Here is an 18,891-nt window from a genome sequence, read left to right on the forward strand (position 1 = left end):
TCTTGAGCTCGTATAGAATATACAATCACGCTTTGCTTTCTACCGTCCCTGTGTACGCCTGTACACAACAAACACTACTGTGTGTGTGTGTGTGGGGGGGGGGGGGGGGAAGAAGAGCCTATACGCTAGATCTTGCCTAAGACGTAGTTCGTCGCTGGAAACCACCGCATTGCCTTTTAGACTCCGCTATACACGCACATGCAAAGCTTGTATGCTTGCCCTGAATCTGTTTCCTCTAAGAGTGTTCTACATAGCCTTAGTGACCATTAAATTCTTCGCTGTTGTTTAGCCTTCCCCATTTCCCGTGCTCTAAAGAAACACTAAAATGATAACGAATTTTCCTAAGGCAGAATATATATGCCACTCTTTACATCGAACAATTAGCTTCATTTACTAGTGAATCCTTACAAACTTTCCAAGGTAGGTGTTTTGAACAAAACTGGGGCCTCTTCAAAGATAATGTTACTGATCTGACAGGTAGATTCCTCTCCATTCGAGTTAAAACACAGCGCTCCCCAAGGTGCGATAGCTCCCATTGAACGTATCGCTAACAAACTAAAAGCACTTGTTTCGCATTGCTGGTGAACGCGGTGTACTTACCACTCCCGTAATTCTAGATATCTAAGAGCATTTCGCGATGCCAAAGAACTTTTCGAAAAACAAACTACCAACATTGCTCAGCGTTCCCACGTCAGTGTAGTTGTGAACACGTCCTAAGAAACTGTTCCAACTATATTATCACATGTTGGCGTATTGTCTTTAAAGCAACAGCGAGTTTCTGCATTCAATTACTTTTCGTAACATCTTTCTCTAATGCTGTGAGTTCTTCTAATCCTCCTTCTATTGATTATGCATTTCCTAATATGCCGCCCATGGTCATCGAGCCTCCTGTATGTGTTGCGACGAATATTTATACCTTTAAGCTTTCCTCGTCCGCCAGCATTCATAACATTATTTATAAATTCTCAAAGAGCACCAAAGCTTATTCATCAATACTTTTACTCTTTACTTGCACCTGAATCTAAGTACACGAGCATTCTTGCATTTCGCCTTTAACGAAATGCGGTCGCCGCGGCAGGGATCGAACGAGCGACCTCGAGCTCAGCCGCGCAACTCCCACACATCTCCTATGTTGGGTCCTTTCTTTGAATCACTAACTTTCTCAGTTGAATCGTTAACGAAGCGTGCTGCTCGATTTATTCTCAGCAACTATCACCGCACTGTCAGCGTAAATGACATGAATACCGACTTTGCTCCTACCTCATTTATCATCGCGACGCCAAACGCAAGTGTTGTACTTGCTTCGTAGAATTTTTTATCACAATGTGCTCAGAAATTTGCGCATGTGTATAAGCCTATCATACACGTCAAGGCGCACAGATCATCGTCATAAGATCAAGCAGTTTTTACAGTGAAGATGGTGTGGCTAGCCGATTCGTCCGTCCGTCCGTCTGTCACCTGTACGCCGAAAACTCTTTCGGCGCCACCCCACGCGCATGCGCGAAAAAATATAAAGAAAGAGAGACGCGCGATTGGTTGTGCCAGTAGTGATCGACGTCGCTGCTTTCCGTCGCAGCCGAGCGCGCGCGCAGCAGTTTCTGCCCGGCTCCGAAATGGGTATAGGCCACGCTAGGGCACCTAGAAGATTGGCTAGTCTGCCGTCCTCGCGCCGCGCCGCGTGGAGAGGGTGGGACGCTTTTTGGATGAAAGCGCAGAGTCCTAATGCTACGTTCTTCGCTCTACAGAGCAGGGTGCGCTATGTCTGGCATGTGAGGCTGACCGATAGTCCTCGCCTCTCAACCTAAGCGATCGTCAAACAACGTCGTTTTGCAGCGAGATCCGTCATGTGTGTGGTCGCGATCGCCAATGGGAATGTGCCTTTACGTTTTGCGTGTGCTTAGGTAGTCTGCTTGACAAAACTTAATTTCCGCAGGCAAACGTGAAAAGCGCGACAGCACGTGTTTTGTTCCGGGTTGCGACAGCGGCTACCGTTCATGCAAGACAAAGTTTTCCTTGTTCCGTGCACCGAAGGTGTCTGAGGGACTGGAAAAGGTCAATGTGGAAGCCGTTTGGCATACAAGGTAACATCTGAACTGAATTCTGATATTTCTTCTTGTAATGGGACAATTAAAAAAAATTGTTCATGTTTTCACGCAGGTGCATGCAGCCACAGGCACACGATGCAAAGCTCCACATCCAGTCGGCACACGGGGCGGCAGAAAATCATAAAAGAAAAGAACAGCACGCGAGCGCGCTTCGCCAACATGCAGCCGCTCGGCGCATGCGCCACTGCCACCATCATTCGAAAACAGACCTCGCTCCCGTCGGCGGACGGCAGACTAGCCAATATTCAGGGACCCCAGCCACGCGTCATACGTACTCCTGAGAAGCAGGCGGCTTTCGATCAGCAACGTCGCGAGTAGAACTGGGAACGAGTTCGTCTACGCCGTGCCGATGCTGCAGCCAGGGCGCAAGTACAGGTTCGTGCAGCCGAGCGCAAGCAGCAACTGCGTACCAAGGATCCGGCAGCCTACCAAGCCATCGCTTAATAAACCGTCAGGATTGTATCAGTGATAAACATCGGGACCGCACGTTTCAGCTTCGCTGGTTAACCATCTGTACGGAGTCCTTGGGCGGTGACTTTTCTTACTTGCAACACAAGTGTATTCTTTTTTTTGTTTTTGTTTTTGTTCTTTTTTGTGACAAACTAACCAGTGGAACCGCCTTCTCCAGTCGCTGGCTACCATTTGTTACGACAGCTTGTTTATATCAAGCCTATAATTAATCCCTTTAGCGGCGTAACCCAGCCGTGTCTTAAACCAGCGCTTTCGTGCAACCGATGTTGTTTACTTTCTTTTCTTGTCTTTGTATACAGTAAGAAATTCTGGCATGTTTATAAAACTTATATTCTGATATGCTAATGTTGATTTTCCACTTGCAATCATATTTGCACCACTCCCCTCTGTAACGACCCCTTCGGGCTTTGAGGGCAAATAAATAAATATCTCATCCAACAAGAATGAGCAAGGCAGAAATGCACACATGGTTAGGAAAGGAGTGGGTGGTACGTAGCAGCGGATGCCTCAGTAAAGCTGCCCGAGCCGTGATGGGCATCCGGGAAGGTTTAGTGAAGCATCCACTCGGCTACGGTTCGAGAGGAGCACTTGGCCACTGCGCGGAGCGCTCTTAGCGCACGCAGAGAAGCCCGCTTACCAGGTCAGCAGGCTGAAACCACCCAGAAAGAAAGCAGCCACGTAAAGATACTCATGAGCTCGCTTTTCGGCGGAGTGGCCATGCAGGAGCTTGCACGTATATGCTTACCTGCAAACGAGAAGAGAGAGAGAAAAAACATACAACGTCAGCGATTTGTTCAGGCTGAAGTGCAGCTATTTACATTCTGTCCACATGTAAGTCGCAAGGAAAATGCAACGAAAAAAAAAATGAGGGTCACTAGGGCCGGTTTCGTTGCGTCATAAACGTTGGTTAGCGCAGGCCAAATAGCACGCAGTGACTTAGATCGCAGAGCTAGCGCGTCTTCTGAGCGAGCAAAACTCCCATATTGCTTTCGCTTTTAAGCGCTCTTGCTACCAAGGGATGGATATCCATGGTCTGAAATCGATCGGTGCGAGCAGCCTGGCCTTCGCACGAGCATGAGCAAACTGAGGATTAAGAGTCGCGATGCCACAGCTCGAGCCGGGAATCAAGCAAACTGCCCATCCGATTCTATATACACTTAAAACTCGATTTAACGACACCCGATTTTACGACGTTCCCGACCAACGAAGAAATTTCCTTTCCCCGGCAGATACCGATGTGGTTCGATGTTATCATCAACCCGAATTAAGGAAGCAAACTTGTCCGAACTCGATTTAACGAAGTTTTCCCTGAAATAAATCAGTAAGGAAAGCGATTAACTCCTAGTCCCTTGCCAGTGAAGGACATAGCATAAACAGTGTATCATATACTAAATTACTCTTGTGCTGATTTATACTGTATACGAGCCGTTTCTCGGGTGAAGGACAGGCAAGTACACTGCCCCCCCCCCCCCCCCCAAACACACACGTGAAGAAGAAACACAGAGATATTTACTACCCCCTTTCGAGAAGCCAGAAACGAATTTCGGGCTTAGCGAACACGTGCGAACAAAGCCCCCAAAATCCACCAAGCCAGTTCAGCCTTCCAACGAGTTCGCGTATCGGAGCAAAGTCACCGACGTCGCCGGGAACATTAAACTTGTCCTCTCGCCCTGCGTAACTTGTGCGCCAGCCATGACCGGTAGCCTGTTTCAGTGATAAATTTATGGCAGGTGACAGAGTGTGCGTTGTATGCATAATGCAGAGCAGGTGCGTCGCGCCCGCCTGATTCCGGTCACCTCGAAACAGAAATGGCGCCGCGGGATGCGCGCCCGGGTCCCCGTGCTTCCGGCGTCCCGCAGCACGCCCTTTTCGCTAGTGCCCGCCGGCGGGGGCAAAACCGCCCATGGCTTCGATAAGGGCCTCGCGCGCTCCCAGCCGTCTTGTGCGCCTCTTCGTGGACTCTCTGACGCTTGACGCAGAACATGCAACAGCTCCCTGTCATATCTCGGGGAATATCAACACGGCGCGGGGCGCGGCAGAACGTGCCCGAATAACTGCTACTCGAAAACACACGGGCCAGCAGGGATTTCCGCTCTGCCATCTTCAAAGTTTAGGTGGTCACGGACCACCGATTAGGACATTTAATCGCCAAAATATTATTCGGGAGCAGCGAGTTCGGTGCACTAACTTGCACTGCGTTACTGTACGAACAGTAACATTCGCGAATAATGAACATGCGGTTGTCATAATTGCACACATATAGTTAAAAGTATTTGAAGGTCACACTTATTGCGTGACCTTAAGCAACTAATATTGCAGGTGAGCTGATCTGATGCCATGTGTTAACCGACAACTTAGGACCGCGATTCTTTTTTATCAGAATTTCGAAGCAAGCAGGTGATAAGAACAGCAGAAAAGTGCCCCGCGGTAAGCTCCCGTCGCCGGTGCCGTGTGTTTGGGTCTCGTCCGCGTTACGCGCGACCAACAAGCGGTGCCCCCTCTGCCGGGGGCGCCGCCGCGCAAGTGGACCGGCCGCGTTGAGCCGCACGCGTTCGGGGCCAAAGCCACGAACGCCGGTTGTTAGCGCGCGACCTGCGAAAAATCGACGCCGAGGCACGCCGACGCATCTGTGGGCCGAGCGCGACGCGCTCGAGTAACAGATGATGGGGCACCGCGGGAGAACAATGCGAACAGGCGCGCGGATCGCGGCGCCGGAGGAGGAGGATAGCGACAAGCACTGTAGAGGACAACCCAGGCTGCTTCGGGTCGAAACCTCCAGCAGCGTCTTAATTATGCGTGCGCGCTTCAGAGCGAAGCAAGCGAGAGCCAGCCGGCAGAGTATAAGCAGCAGCGACGAAGAAGAGGCCGCTATGTGCATCGATTGTTTGCCGCAGGAAAACGCGTGCGCGTCGATCCCTCGTTACACGAGACGCTCGACGCCGCCAGCGTCCCGCTTCCCGAAAAAGCCAGTTTTTCTTCCCTCAGCGAGAAACAAAAATGGCCGCCGCTAATGGCTTTAGCGAGCGCCGGTTCCCAGGCGCCCAGCAAGCAGCCAAGTCATCGAGGCGGCCATGGCAGCCGCCTCGGTCGTAGCCCGCTTCCGATGAGCGCACACGAGGCTTCTCCGCTGCCGCCGAAGAAAGCTTGGGCGCTCTGCAAGTGGAGTAGGTGATAAACGCGGAGGGGGAAGGCGGCGGCACGACTCCCCCTCTTCCTTCGAGACGCGCCTCGAGACGTGTTCGGGCGCTACTCCACATTGTACTTTTTTTATTCTGGCAGAAAACTGAGGATGCATAACCAGATTTCCCGCGCCCTTCAAGTCGCGGCGCCTTTTGCGGCGGCTGCGTCAAAACGTGAGCCCGTAGGTAGGAGCCCACTGTAACAGAAAAGGAGGCGAGGCAAAATGAAACCGCGGAGAGAGAGAGGCCGCATATGTTCGCCGCTGTTCCTCCAACTCCACCGAGCAAAAAGCACGCACAAAGAGCAGTCGTCCATAAAAATGAAAAAAAAAAGTATAGGAAAGATAATAATGAAGCCGCGCTCGCAGCGACACGTCGCATCGGGAAATGTGCAGCGACGCGTCCGAAGGGGAAAGCGGACGAGAAATCTCGCGAAGGCGGCGTCCGTCCAGAAACAGAGATAAAGGTAATTACCTCGCGGAGAAGCAGAAGAGAAACGCGAAAATAAATGCGAATGCGACGTTCAGGCGCTCCCCTCAACCGCCGCCGTGTGGGGCCGATATCCACAAAATCGGAGCGTTTATTGGGCACACGACCTACGCGCACAGCATGTACAAAGCCATTAGGGAATGCCCGGCAAATATGGGCTGGTGTATATATATATATATATATATATATATATATATATATATATATATATATATATATATATATATATATATATATATATATATATATATATATATGGCACGGAGGGTCCGGACCACGTTGCGTAGTGAAGTCGAAACTGGGCATTGTCGTCTCTATCCCGGCACGACCGCTATGCGCTTCCTGCGAGTAATGCAGGTACGTCGTGATGAAGCGCATAGCTAGCGCACTGTCTCGAAACTCGGGCGCCGAGAACAAACGATCCCTTTCCTTTTCTCTCTTTTATTGCTGGAACTGTTGGTCGAAACTAGCACGAAACGTTTGGCGGAATTTACCTACGCGACTCCCGATGCGACTGCGTCGAACAAAGGCAGAAACATTGCGGCATGTCTGTACGAAGTAGCTGTCTCACGAAAAAAGAAAAAGCTAATTATTTTTCGTTTTGCTTCATGCTCGTGTGTGTGTGTGTGTGTGTGTGTGCGTGCGTGCGTGTGTGTGTGTGTGTGTGTGTGTGTGTGTGTGTGTGTGTGTGTGCGCGCGTGCGTGCGTGCGTGCGTGCGTGTGTGTGTGTGTGTGTGTGTGTGTGTGTGTGTGTGTGTGTGTGTGTGTGTGTGTGTGTGTGTGTGTGTGTGTGTGTGTGTGTGTGTGTGTGTGTGTGTGTGTGTGCGCGTGTGCGCGCGTGCGTGCGCGCGTGCGCGCGTGCGTGCGTGCGTGCGTGCGTGCGTGCGTGCGTGCGCGCGTGCGCGCGCGAGCGCCCACTGCAGCATCAACTGTAGATCGAAAGCTAATAGTGTCTCTTCCTCTTCACAATCGCACACTCCCTCTATATATATATAATTCCCTATAGTACGATAAAAACACTGCGACTTCTTCCAAGCCAACCTGTGCCGGTAAATGCTGGTGTTTGTTTTGAAATTTGGGACGCATGTGCTAGCGAATTAAGCCGAGGCAAACGAAGAAAGTTTATTTTTTCCAAGCATGCACTTGCACGAACTTGTAGCTAAAAAGGTCGAAGTACCCCGTGCGAGTGTATATGTACTGTACCACGGGTTCAACGCTAAGATAGGTGGACGACGACAGGAAATAAAGACCCCCGGATGCAGACGCTGCTCAGCGGCTGGAGAGCGTTTCAAAGCACGCGTCCGCCTTCCCACCCGATCATCGAGTCCAGCGTCCGAAGCGCACGGGCTCTCTCTCTCTCTCTCTCTCTCTCTCTCTCTCTCTCTCTCTCTCTCACACACACACACACACACAAGCGCGAGCATTCTCGCTCACTTTACCTTTTAAAAGATTGTACTTTTCACCTCACAAATGCTTAATGTATGTTTCAATAACGCGGCAGTAGTCTCGTTCCCAAAGAAGAGGTTTCATCAGCGTAAATTAGGAGTCAACGGGGGACTTGAATAAAGAACAAAATGTTGAACGTCTGGATCGTCCGAGAAGTTCGTCTCGCGGCTGCAGCATACAAGTATCGATGACTGTACTTCTGTGGCGAATGCTCGGGCGCATTTTGAGCACATGGGAGCAAAGCTTGCAGGCATTGGCTCTTAGATGATAGTACGTCTGTTGTTTCTAATCACGAAGATTTCGCAGCACACTATTGGAATCCTTGATTTGATTGAAGATAAGTACCTAATCACTGAGATGACCCGTCGCGCAAATGTAGAAACATGCGCATTACTAAATCCGGTCACTGAAAGTACGAAAGTGGAAGAATAATTTGCTTATCTTATAGGTGATGCACGGATAATACTGGAAGAATATGCATCGTTGCGCTCCAGGAACACTTTGATAAGTACCCACACATTTTTTTTCTTTTTTCCGCCAAAAATTGCCTTTTCTTACGATATTGTCTATCTCTAACGCGAACGCAGCAGGAAGTTCAAAAAAAGTTATGCGCCTTAAATACGAGCCGAAAAGCGCGAGAGTCGATGTTTGAGGACAAGGAGCGGAAAGAAGAGCGTTCCTCTGACGATCGAAGATTATTTCTAGCCCCTACGCTCCCTCCGAGAAAGACGCGAGGGGATTTTTTTCGAGAGCAGCGAAGCGGAGATCGGCACCGTGCGAGACAAGCACCTGGGGGCCTTTCAGTCACGAACGCTTGCCATGACTTGGCCCGTCAGGGCCTCCGGCGCTCGCACTGGCGCAATTCACCGTGAAATACAGACAAACCGCATTGCACATTCGTGCGGCGGCGACGAAAGCGAGAGTTCTGGCGGTCGTGTAGCGAGCAGCTCGCGGCTTCCACCCCCCCCCCCCCCCTCCCGCTTACCCCAAAGTCGCGCCTTGCGTAACCGTTCCGCCTGGCGCGTGCGCACTCAACGGCCGCAAGGTCCCATTCAATACCTGGACGCACTCGGCGAGGCTTTCCTCGCTCGCGCTGTAAACAAAAAGAGAGAGAAAACAGAAAAGTACAAGGGCGCTTTGCAAGCCGCGTCTATTCCCTTCTGTCCCTGGAAAGGCAAAACGAATGGAAAGCTCACGCTTTGTGCCCGCCGCTGTACGCGGCACAAAGCGCGTGCGCGGCCAAGGAGAAAGCGGCCCGGAGACAATGCGCACGGATGAAGTGGGATCACGGACCCGCCGAATTCGTTTGCAAGCGACCAGCCTTGCGCGAGGAGGAGGGGGAAAGGCAGCGCATTACCGCGGAGACGTAACTTCATTTCCTATCCATTACGGCACTACAGGAAGACGACATGTCGGAGGTCGCTCACGCCGAAAGCGCGGCCGCATTTGCGCGCCCCCACCTTCCATCTCCTCCTCTTTCACAAAGTAAGCGCTTTATTTTTTCTGCCGCCCCCCCGCGCCGGCGCGGCTGCCGCCAGCAATCCCTCCTCGGCGGCGCGATCTCACTGCCGCCGAAAAAAATCTCGCGATGTGCCCACGCAGTACCAAATATACTGCCCCAGGACGTCCTATGCATAGTGTCACAAGCGTGGAGATGTGGCCGTGATGTGTTTTGACACGAGTCCCGGAAGAAAAATAGAACACTGCGCTGCTTTTCTTTGGGGAAAATAAAGCTACAGGAAACAAGAAATACGGCCAGGCTATAACGCAGCACACACACCAAACAAGGAATAGATAATAATAATAATAATAATAATAATAATAATAATAATAATAATAATAATGGAGTAGATATAAAGCACATAAGCAAATATTCACTTCAACCGGTGTGCTTATACATCGTATACAACTAATGGCGATGCGCACAACTCTGTTTACTTTCATTCTATACACAGCGTGCAACCTCACGCAGTGGTTTCGTTTATCTACCACAAAGGTTGCAACTTTATTTTACCGCAATTTATTCTCCCAAGCTTTGCCGAAATGCAAACACGCAAATCAGGCGGATGCACACTGTGTGAGGCCTCTGTGCGCACCAATGCCACGAGGACAAAAGGCGATGTATGACGCTTGACAACCAAACAGTGATGGCAGGTGTATGCACACAGAAGTACGACACACACACACACACACACACACACACACACACACACACACACACACACACACACACACACATATATATATATATATATATATATATATATATATATATATAGAGAGAGAGAGAGAGAGAGAGAGAGAGAGAGAGACTGCAGCTCTCGTGGCACATAGCCATCCTGAAGGATTCGCCATGAATGGCACATATCAAGTGGCTAAATCGAAGAAAATCACGCAAATGAAAGAATCCGTTGAATATAATGTGTTATCTTATTAAGGGGTTGGTGTGCTTTAGGTATATCTATGAGCTGACATTATATGTTCAGGGGACACGTACATTTCTTTTCTTTTTTTTTTTACGTAGACCAGAGGTGCACTTAGTCGCGCTGCTTTGTGCAGTCACGCAATCAGCATAATGCAAAGCGATGGTGCCTCGCCTGCATACGTGTGCACACTCGCCACTAATCGCTCGCGTTAAATTATAGCTAATTAGTGTCATTAACACGCCCCACGATTGGTCCATTTTCACGATGACACAAGCTGTAGGGCTCTCAGCCTGGACCTGACGGTGTATATGCAGCACACGTTGCCGCGCTCCAAGTGCGTTCATTTCGCAGAATAGAAAGAAACCCCGTCGCGTTTCAAGGCTCTCTTCGAATTTGCTTCAAAACCGCATGGCCCCGAAGCGCCCGACAACTCAAACTGCGCGCACTTACGTTGCGTGCTTTCCCACCACCCCGCTGAGGTTCCCCGCTTTCAGCGCCGCAACATCGCGCACCGGTGACGCAAAGCTCGACGACGCAATTACAGTGGAGCGGAGAAAAAAAAAAGAAACATGGGCGATTGTTTCAAGCGAGGCGCTTTCCTCGAGCGGGGCATATTTTCGCATAGAAAAAGGGGTCCGTGTGGCGGGAGTGCAGTGAATAACGGCGACGCGGCGGCTTGTCTCCGCGACGCTGGCCTCGACGGCGCCGGCTGTGTTCTAATGGGGTACCATATGACGCCGCCAGGCGGCAAAGCGGAAAGCGCGGGAGCCCCCACTCCCCCCCCCCCCTTTCACGCGCAGCTACAATCGCCAACTTCGTGTGGAAAAGTGCGCCCGGCTTCGCCCGCACAAGGCGGCGGCGCCCGCCGGGAACTCTATCACGGGCCTGCTGCATTTTTAAAGGCGCGCGGTCGAGGAGAGTCCGCATGCGCCGGTGCGTTGCGAAAGACAAATGGGGGGGTTCAGCACCCGGACTCTCTCGCGAAGAAGCGGCCCTCAGGCTGGGGCGCTTATATTCCGCCTCCCAAGGCAAGCGCGGCAGACTCTTTCGGCAGCCCCTTCGCGGTGTGCGCGCATTCAAGCGCGACCGGAAGCGACGAGTGCGATCTTCGCCGGCTCAATTCTCCCGACAGTGCGCGAGAGGTATCTTTTCAATCAGAGATGCTAGAGTATAGATGCATATCCTCCCGCCGTGGGGTTCGAAGACGTGCCAACCACGGCGCGAGAAGACGGCGGGCGAATGTGTTGCTGTCCCGGATTGACAGGCGGAAGAGAGATCACAATCCCGCCGAAATTAGTATTCCCGTGCTAGGATGAAAGATAGAGAGTTGGGTCCCGAGCCAAGTCACGACTATGTACTCTTAAACGAGAAGCAAACGCAGAAGAAATTGGAACGAGTAATTGGACAGGACTCTGGAACGAAAACGCTGCCATTTGGTTAGGAATGCAACCAGACGACCACACTGAGGTCAGTGGAAACCGCATCGACTTCCGTTTTTTTGTTTATATTCTTATGCAAGACGTATAGCATAAGTAGAAGCACAGACCACGGAACTTAACTGTCATTTTACTATTCTCTAAGTTTGGTTGGAACTATAGTCATGCCAGTGTGGAAAGACTAAATGTGACAGGAAGTCTCGCATTTAAGCGAGAACGGAAGGGAGAGGAACTGCAGCCTCGGTCGTGCTTCCCTTCTTTACATTTCCGACTCTTCTTCCCCTTTTCCGCCTCTACACCCGAAGCACGCGCGCACTCCGCAAATGCAGCCTTGCTTTTAGCGGACGCGCGCATCAACTGCAGCTGAGGGCCGCCTCTTTAGGCACACTTCATTATTCAAATAAAGATAGGCGAGCTCCTTCCTTCGGGCGGGCGCGAAGTTTAAAGCCTAAATTTACTCAGCCTCGGGCCCCGGCGAAACTCCAGGAGACGGGAAGGAGGCTCGGTAGCGAGCGGGCAAATGAGGGAGCCTGTTTCTGAATACATAATGCGTTGCGCGCGCGCCCCGAACGAATGTAAATAACCACCGCCAGATTAATCTGCAGCCGCCGCGAGCGGCTCGCAGAAACCAATGAACTCCACTGGCTCCCAACTCTGGGCCAGAACCCGCCAAGCGCGAGAAAGCGGATCGCATAAGCAATTATCGTTTTCGTCCGAGGCTCCCTCTCGCCGCCTCTCGAACGGCGTAGATCTCTGCTACTACAGCGTTCGTGCGACGCGGGAACCTGCGCTCAGATTGCGCTGCGGCGGCAAAGTATAAGCGTGTCACTGAGAAGAAACCAGACCCATGAAGGAAAACGAGAAAAGAAAGGCCGGGGAGGGGGACAGAACGTGATGGCAGGAAGAAGAGGGTAAGGGAGAGGCTAAGCGAGCCGCGCGGCAACGGCACAGCGCCGGAAATCGATTCGAAACCACGCATCGCTGACAGAAAAACAGCTCTGTGGTCGGCGAGACGAATAATAATCGCGCTCGAATTAAATCAAAACAGGTTAGAGCAAAGCAAACAAAAGCCCTGGCGCGATGAAAGCTTTGTGGGGAGAGGTCGCGCATGTAAAGCGATGCTATACTCGGGGAATTCCCGGGAGGTGGTGCTCGTCGGCTTGACGGCAGCGGGTACGTCTCACCCGGCACCAGGCAATCCGGCCGGGCTCAACGCGCTGCAGCAGAGAGCGGCCGCCAGCGCTACCAGGGCATGTATAACTTTGTGGGTATACGCGAGAAGCGGCCAGGCAAGGTCAAGGCCCGCTTGCACACTCCTCCTCCTCCCCTTGGCCGACAAAAAGAAAAGAAAGCGGCTGATCCAGTTTTAGTCACGGTCAGCCCCGTCCCGGCGCACTTGCTGCCAACTTTTGCTTCTAAGATCGCATGGCAATGGCGGAACTTATACGAGCATAGTAAAGTGGCTGTTTGGACTAAGCAAGTATTTGAACTCGACCATTACGTGACCTTAACTTATTACAAGTCTCAGCACATACGAGGAACCAATGAAGTTTGAGAAGTCACCGCAAGACAAGCGAGCACGAGTCAAATGAGAGCGACAGAGTCGACGCGGTATTCTCGGCGTTTCACTCTATAGATGACACGATCACGTTGACGAAATTGCGCGTGATCAGCACCGGATGCGTCGGCATCAGGCAGACAACATTCCTGGCACTGTGCTAAGACAGTGTGCACGGCACCCGGCCACGTGTGCTGTCGCCCGTATAGGTGCCGAAGCGTCCGGTGCTTGTCGCGCGATACCTCTAGAAGGTGACTGTATCCTCAAAAGTGAACGACAGAGTATGCCTCACCTGGAAGCGACCTGGTTAATGTTTCCTCTAGCTTGACTGGTTATTCGCTTTCTACGGAAAGTAAGAGCTGACCAGCAAGTAGTAGGCACGGTGCCTTACCACCACTTGCCCTCTACTCGTAACGAAATGCCTGCAGCAGATGGAGCTGCTGACGCAGGCCGAGAAGACGAAAATGCTGAGCTCAGCCTCATGTGTGCGCTATAAAAAAAGGTATACGGAAACTTCGTCGGGCACGGCTTTTGACATTTATTGGCGATAACATAGATATGCAAAAGTCTACGCGTTTTCGAGGATGTTCGGACGCGCAGAACGTCTGGAATAACGTTCATCAAAGGTAGCTTCTCCGCATCACGAATTCGTTTGTGGAGAAGCTCGTTTCTGTTATTCACTTCCTTTCACGGGCGGGAGCCAAAATACTGGAAGCATTTATGCGTGCGGGTGACCGAGAACATTCACAATGCAGCCGTAAATGCCCTTATAAACAAGTAACAAATAAAGACACATCAGTAGGGATCGACATGCAGACCTCTCGAATCGCGCTGTCAATTAAATGCGGAACTGAAAGGACGCATTGTGCCACGATGCGGTACGCGAGCGTAACGCACGCATGCTGAGCGCCTGACAATGATTATAGCTTCCTGCCCCGAGTTGGCAAATGGGGAATAAACAAATCGGCCTTCTATTTGTTATCTCAACCTTTATACTAATAAGGAAAAGGGAGTGGCTGTCCCTACTGTAAAGAAACTAGACCTCCTTGTATTTTAATTTCAATTAAAACAGGAAACCGGAGATTCCAGCGACTTCTTGATTCGCTTTAAACTCGATTATTTCGCCTCCGGCTGCTTGATACGTTTACAGATTCCCACGTGATATTGAAAAGAACCCCTCCGATACTCATGGCAAACTTCGGCGGATCCCCTGCCTCACCTGCAGAACCCTTGGGAATTTCTGGACAACGCTAGGCGGCACCCCTGCAATCGGAAGGAGCACGAGCCTTGCTTGCAGCAGCAGGCACGCGCCATCCATCGGCGAGCGGGGCGCCCTCACTGGTTCGGCAAGGTGGTTGCTTGGGCGCGTGTTGGTTTACTGCATTCTGAATGCACGTCAGCGCGATACAGAAAGGGTCACGATCCGTTCGCTGCTCTGTCCCTTTTTCATTCGAGCTGACACGCATTTTAAAAGGAAGCCCTTAGTGGCTTGCCTTTACTCCGCGAATCTCGCAGGCAGCCCGTGCAGCGCAGTGTTAACGCTGCAGTATACATAGAGAAGGGAGAGCGCGCCGTAGTGCACTGCGCCACAACTGCAAAGACCACGTCGCGCCATAGCACGACCATAGCATTGCGCCGTGGCAGCGCGGTATACGGCATATAAATGAGCCCAAGGGAAAACCACTGGCGACTCGCAACGCACAATGCACACTCGCGCAAGGCGGCCACGGCGCATTGGGGGATGCTGGCCATGGAGGTGCAACATAGTCGATTCAATCCCAGGTATACTTTCTCGCACATAGCGCGTCGAACGAGCGAACACGGTGCGCCGCATTGCTATATTCGAGTACAACTTTCTGCGGCTATGAAGCGAAAGCTACGGGGGCGGGGATTCTGCACATGTGTTACGGCACACGTTAGTCCGCCAGCGTTCGACAGTGCTTTCGGTTGCTCGGAACAGACGCTAAATCGGCGCAGCTTCCACGTGCGACGGTTATCGCGTTGCCCCGAATACGGAAGGGAAAAGCCACAAGATAAGTAAAATTTTACATTAAGCGGTGCATTTTGTCTCATTTAGCTGTTGCTAATAAGGTGTTTATGTTTTCTCTTCCCCAGCTTAAACCAGCGTGGAGTAAAACGCGGGACTCTTTTCAGAAGCGCTCTCACTTATGCGCGCTTTCCCTCCGCAGCTTTCCCTTCATAACCACAGAAGGTTGTCCGCGAGACTTAGCTTATAGCAGCGTGCTGCGCGCAGTGAAACTGCCGAGCGTAAGCGCATGTAACCTAGTTCGGAGGCGACTACGAACGATGTCGGAGGCAAAGGCGAATTGCAGGCCCATCGAAACCAATCCAAAGGTTGTCAAAAAGATAAGGCCACTCAGAGGCGTGCAGAAGGTTATCGACGATACTAGAAGTGCACAACCAGCACCTACTATAGATAAGAAAAGGTCGGCAAGGTCTTAGCCACGACGTCAAGCGACAGGACCGAGACCCCATACGCACTTCTATAAAAAAGACGAAGACGGCGCCTATAGCGCGACCGTATTTTTTTCCGAATGCATGGCTTTCGGCGTGAACGTCGACTTTCCGCGATGCATGGACGCAGTCAGAACGCGCTGAATGTCTCTTATGTATAATAGATGTTGGCAGCGGGCACAATGTTGTAAAAGGCCATTGGCTATATCGCTGGTCCATTTGCTTTAAGGGCGTAGTGCGAAACCGCAGGTTCGTCGCCGTCGTCATTGTTCTTCTTTCTAAACTGAGAAAAAAAATAAAGGGCTGGCTTTATCTAGGGATTTTCCATGCTCACCTTCTACATGAAATGACGTGACAGCTGGAAGCAACTGTCTACACCATGGTGAGGTCAACAAGCAGGTTTCACCTCTTCCTTTCACTTGCTGTACACGTCCCGAATACCAGTAGCTGTTCCTGGAGAAAGAAACGAGCATTTGTTTCTCGTGTGCAAGCTCATTTGCTTCCGGTGCTGAATATCCCAATGTCAACGAACTGGGACGTTCGCAGCGGCAGTGCGCTATACACGACCACGTCGACGAGAGCAGCGCGGGAAGGCAGCAACGGCTTCCACTCAGCTCCTATTTAAACGGCGCGGCCCGACAATCCAGGAGCAAAAGAGCGCGTGCGGGGCCAAGCGAAATTTGTGGACGAAAACGTGGAAGGCCGCCGAAACTAAGACAAACGCTTCGGGACAAAAAAAAAAAAAAAGCGAGCGAAACACAAGATCACGCAGCGAGCCGTCGTCTGCGGGGGGTGGGCCAAGGCGCTAAGGAAGGCCCTAACGAAAGCGAAAAAGGAAGCAGAGAATGAGGAACGGCCTTCATTTCGTAAAGAGCGCCCGCTCGCCGCTGGCTGCCCCCGCCTCCCTCTCCACTCGCCCGCCGGCTTCGGACGCCGGGGTGTATTTTTCGTCGCTTCTTGCTCCAGCCCCCGACCTGTCTTTCCTTTTTTTCTTCCCTCCTTTGGCTCTTCCTGCGGGGCATGTGCCACGGCGCAGCGTGTCCGTCGTCGTCGCAGCGCACTCAGCCTCCTGCGCGCGAGACGCTCCGCAAATCGGCGACCCTGCTGCCTCGCGGACGACCGTATATATGCAGCGGGGCACGCACAGCGCCAATATAACACGCGAGCACCGGTGCACGCACGCACGCATCCGTTTGGCCAATATATTCCCAGAGGCCTCGTCGTCGAGCCGGCTCCCGAAATAAAAGCAACGGATGCTCCCGCTCCGGGCCACTGAGCGTTCTCGGCGAGCAGCGGGAGAGCGGGCCATCTTTCAGCGGCCCAACGCGCCTCAAGGCGGCGGCGCAGTAGCCCAGCCGGTGCCCCATCCGCTATAAAGAAGCCCACCTCGGCTGCGATGGGGAGCAGCCCGAGAAGGCAGTCGAAACTGTCGACGGCATGGCGGGCCAAATGCACTTCCATCCACGCCGGAGTTAACTCGACGGAAACGCTCGTCGGGAGCCCACGCATGTTTGACGCGCAATCAAGCTAAAAACTGAGCGCACCGCGACGTGCTCCCCCCTCGTCCTCCTCGACCCCAAGAGCCAACACACGAGGGGCCGCCGGGACGGACGCGTGACAGGACGGGGAGGGGGGCAGCTGGCACAAGCGCCGGCCAAACACAACGAAGCGCGCGAGATATGTACGCCCAGCGAGCTTTGTTTTACGCGCGCCTTTCCCCGCGGCGCGCCACGAGGCAACTGCCGCCACCTCCCCACCCCTGCTTCGCGTCCTTGTGCTGGCGCTTCCTCGAGGGCCCCTTTGCACGACCAGCGAAGCGGCGACGTTCCAGCGGGCCCGGGTAGTTCATTCGGGGACAGACGCAACAAGACCCGTGAATGGAGACGCTAAAGAAAAGTGGGGGTGGGGGCAGCGCCATCCAAGACGGCTGCCAGAACCCGGACGGTTCCCGGGCTCGCGTTTCAAATTGTCCGGCTCGAGCTTGGGAAAGAAATATGGACGGAGGCGCGAGCTTCACATAACAGCTGCGAACAAAGTGGCTGATTCCGGGTGCGCTGTCGCGCATCTCGTGTTCGCAGGTCCCAGAAATGCGATGGTAACACTTGCGCAGTAAAAGGCGACACGGTAGAAAAATCTAAATCGCGTCGTATACGGAGCGCGTAAAAAGGAGAAAATATACGGCGGGACCCTTCGAGTGGCGCCATGAAGCGCTATTCCTAAACTAGCCCAGTAGAATTCCTTTACACAGCTCTTTCTTTCTCATGTCTTCTCTATTTTTGATTACCTCAAATTTCAAGCATTCAAGCAGGCTTCACAGGGGACTATGTTAGCGTTTAACGCAACGACTAAATGCAATATAACGCAATAAATACTGACCTGATCAGAAAAAGAATACCACATATTGTCAACACAACCACCATTTCAACAGCCGTTCTGGAGTTTACGCAACAAAGTAAGTAGAGATACAAAAATACGGGACTAAAACAGGATCTTCAACTCACTACTTGTTTTCTCCGTTTATAAATATACACCTGCTATACAATATGAAAGGAACATTATGATGTCAGCAAATTACATTGGTGCACGCAACCAATTATTTTATTGCAACTTTAGCTGTCTCTCTGGTCTACATTATGCAAGGAGCCCTATAACATGAGCCAGTGTAAAATTTTCTAATCATTCCTATGAACACGCTGCCGTAGAATTCTGCTTCGTTCAGTATACTCAGATGAAACTGTGCCCGCGTGCCAAATACTGCAATGGCTGTGTGTTATTTTTATTCAGTAGGTTACCCTTAGGCATAATACAATCGATAAAGTAAGTGTAAAATGACGTAACACGTATACGAACAAGTTTGCTTCGTGCATAAAGTCAAGCTAGCTAGCACCGGTAGAACGGCCCATGTATCCAACGTCACAAGGCAGGAGGGCGGCCCGGACGGAGTTCGTTTTATTTATAAGAGCCTTCCTCTAATAATCTCTCTCTCTCTCTCTCTCTCTCTCTCTTCGTAGTTAGATGCAAAAGCACAAGCAAGGGCGTAGAATAAATACAACTGAAAAATAATTTCAGAAAGCGAATCCAGTTGAAGTGGCATCCTACCTCCAAAGTTGCAGCTAATAGAGTCGGCGCGCTCCCAGATGGAAACGCTTAGCCGAGACCAAACGCCAAGCCACAAACGCAAAGCGAACGCAAGAGCGCCAGGAAACAGAGAACGCTGTTTCAACTGTACAACCCGGCGAGAACTCGCACAGCAAACAGTATGTGCGACATCTCTCAGGGCGCGCGCGCTCTCAAGTATCATCTCGG

The 18,891-nt window shown here is 51.7% G+C and overlaps 1 protein-coding gene across 1 annotated transcript in view; it reads right to left on the minus strand.

Annotated features, from left to right (window-relative positions):
- Positions 1-18,891, minus strand: part of LOC126543763 (Krueppel-like factor 6) — a 389,300-nt gene that overhangs the window by 193,420 nt on the left and 176,989 nt on the right. The window lies entirely within an intron of this gene.

This window comes from Dermacentor andersoni, chromosome 1 (genome assembly GCF_023375885.2).
Source record: "Dermacentor andersoni chromosome 1, qqDerAnde1_hic_scaffold, whole genome shotgun sequence".
In the NCBI taxonomy this organism is placed as follows: domain Eukaryota; kingdom Metazoa; phylum Arthropoda; class Arachnida; order Ixodida; family Ixodidae; genus Dermacentor; species Dermacentor andersoni.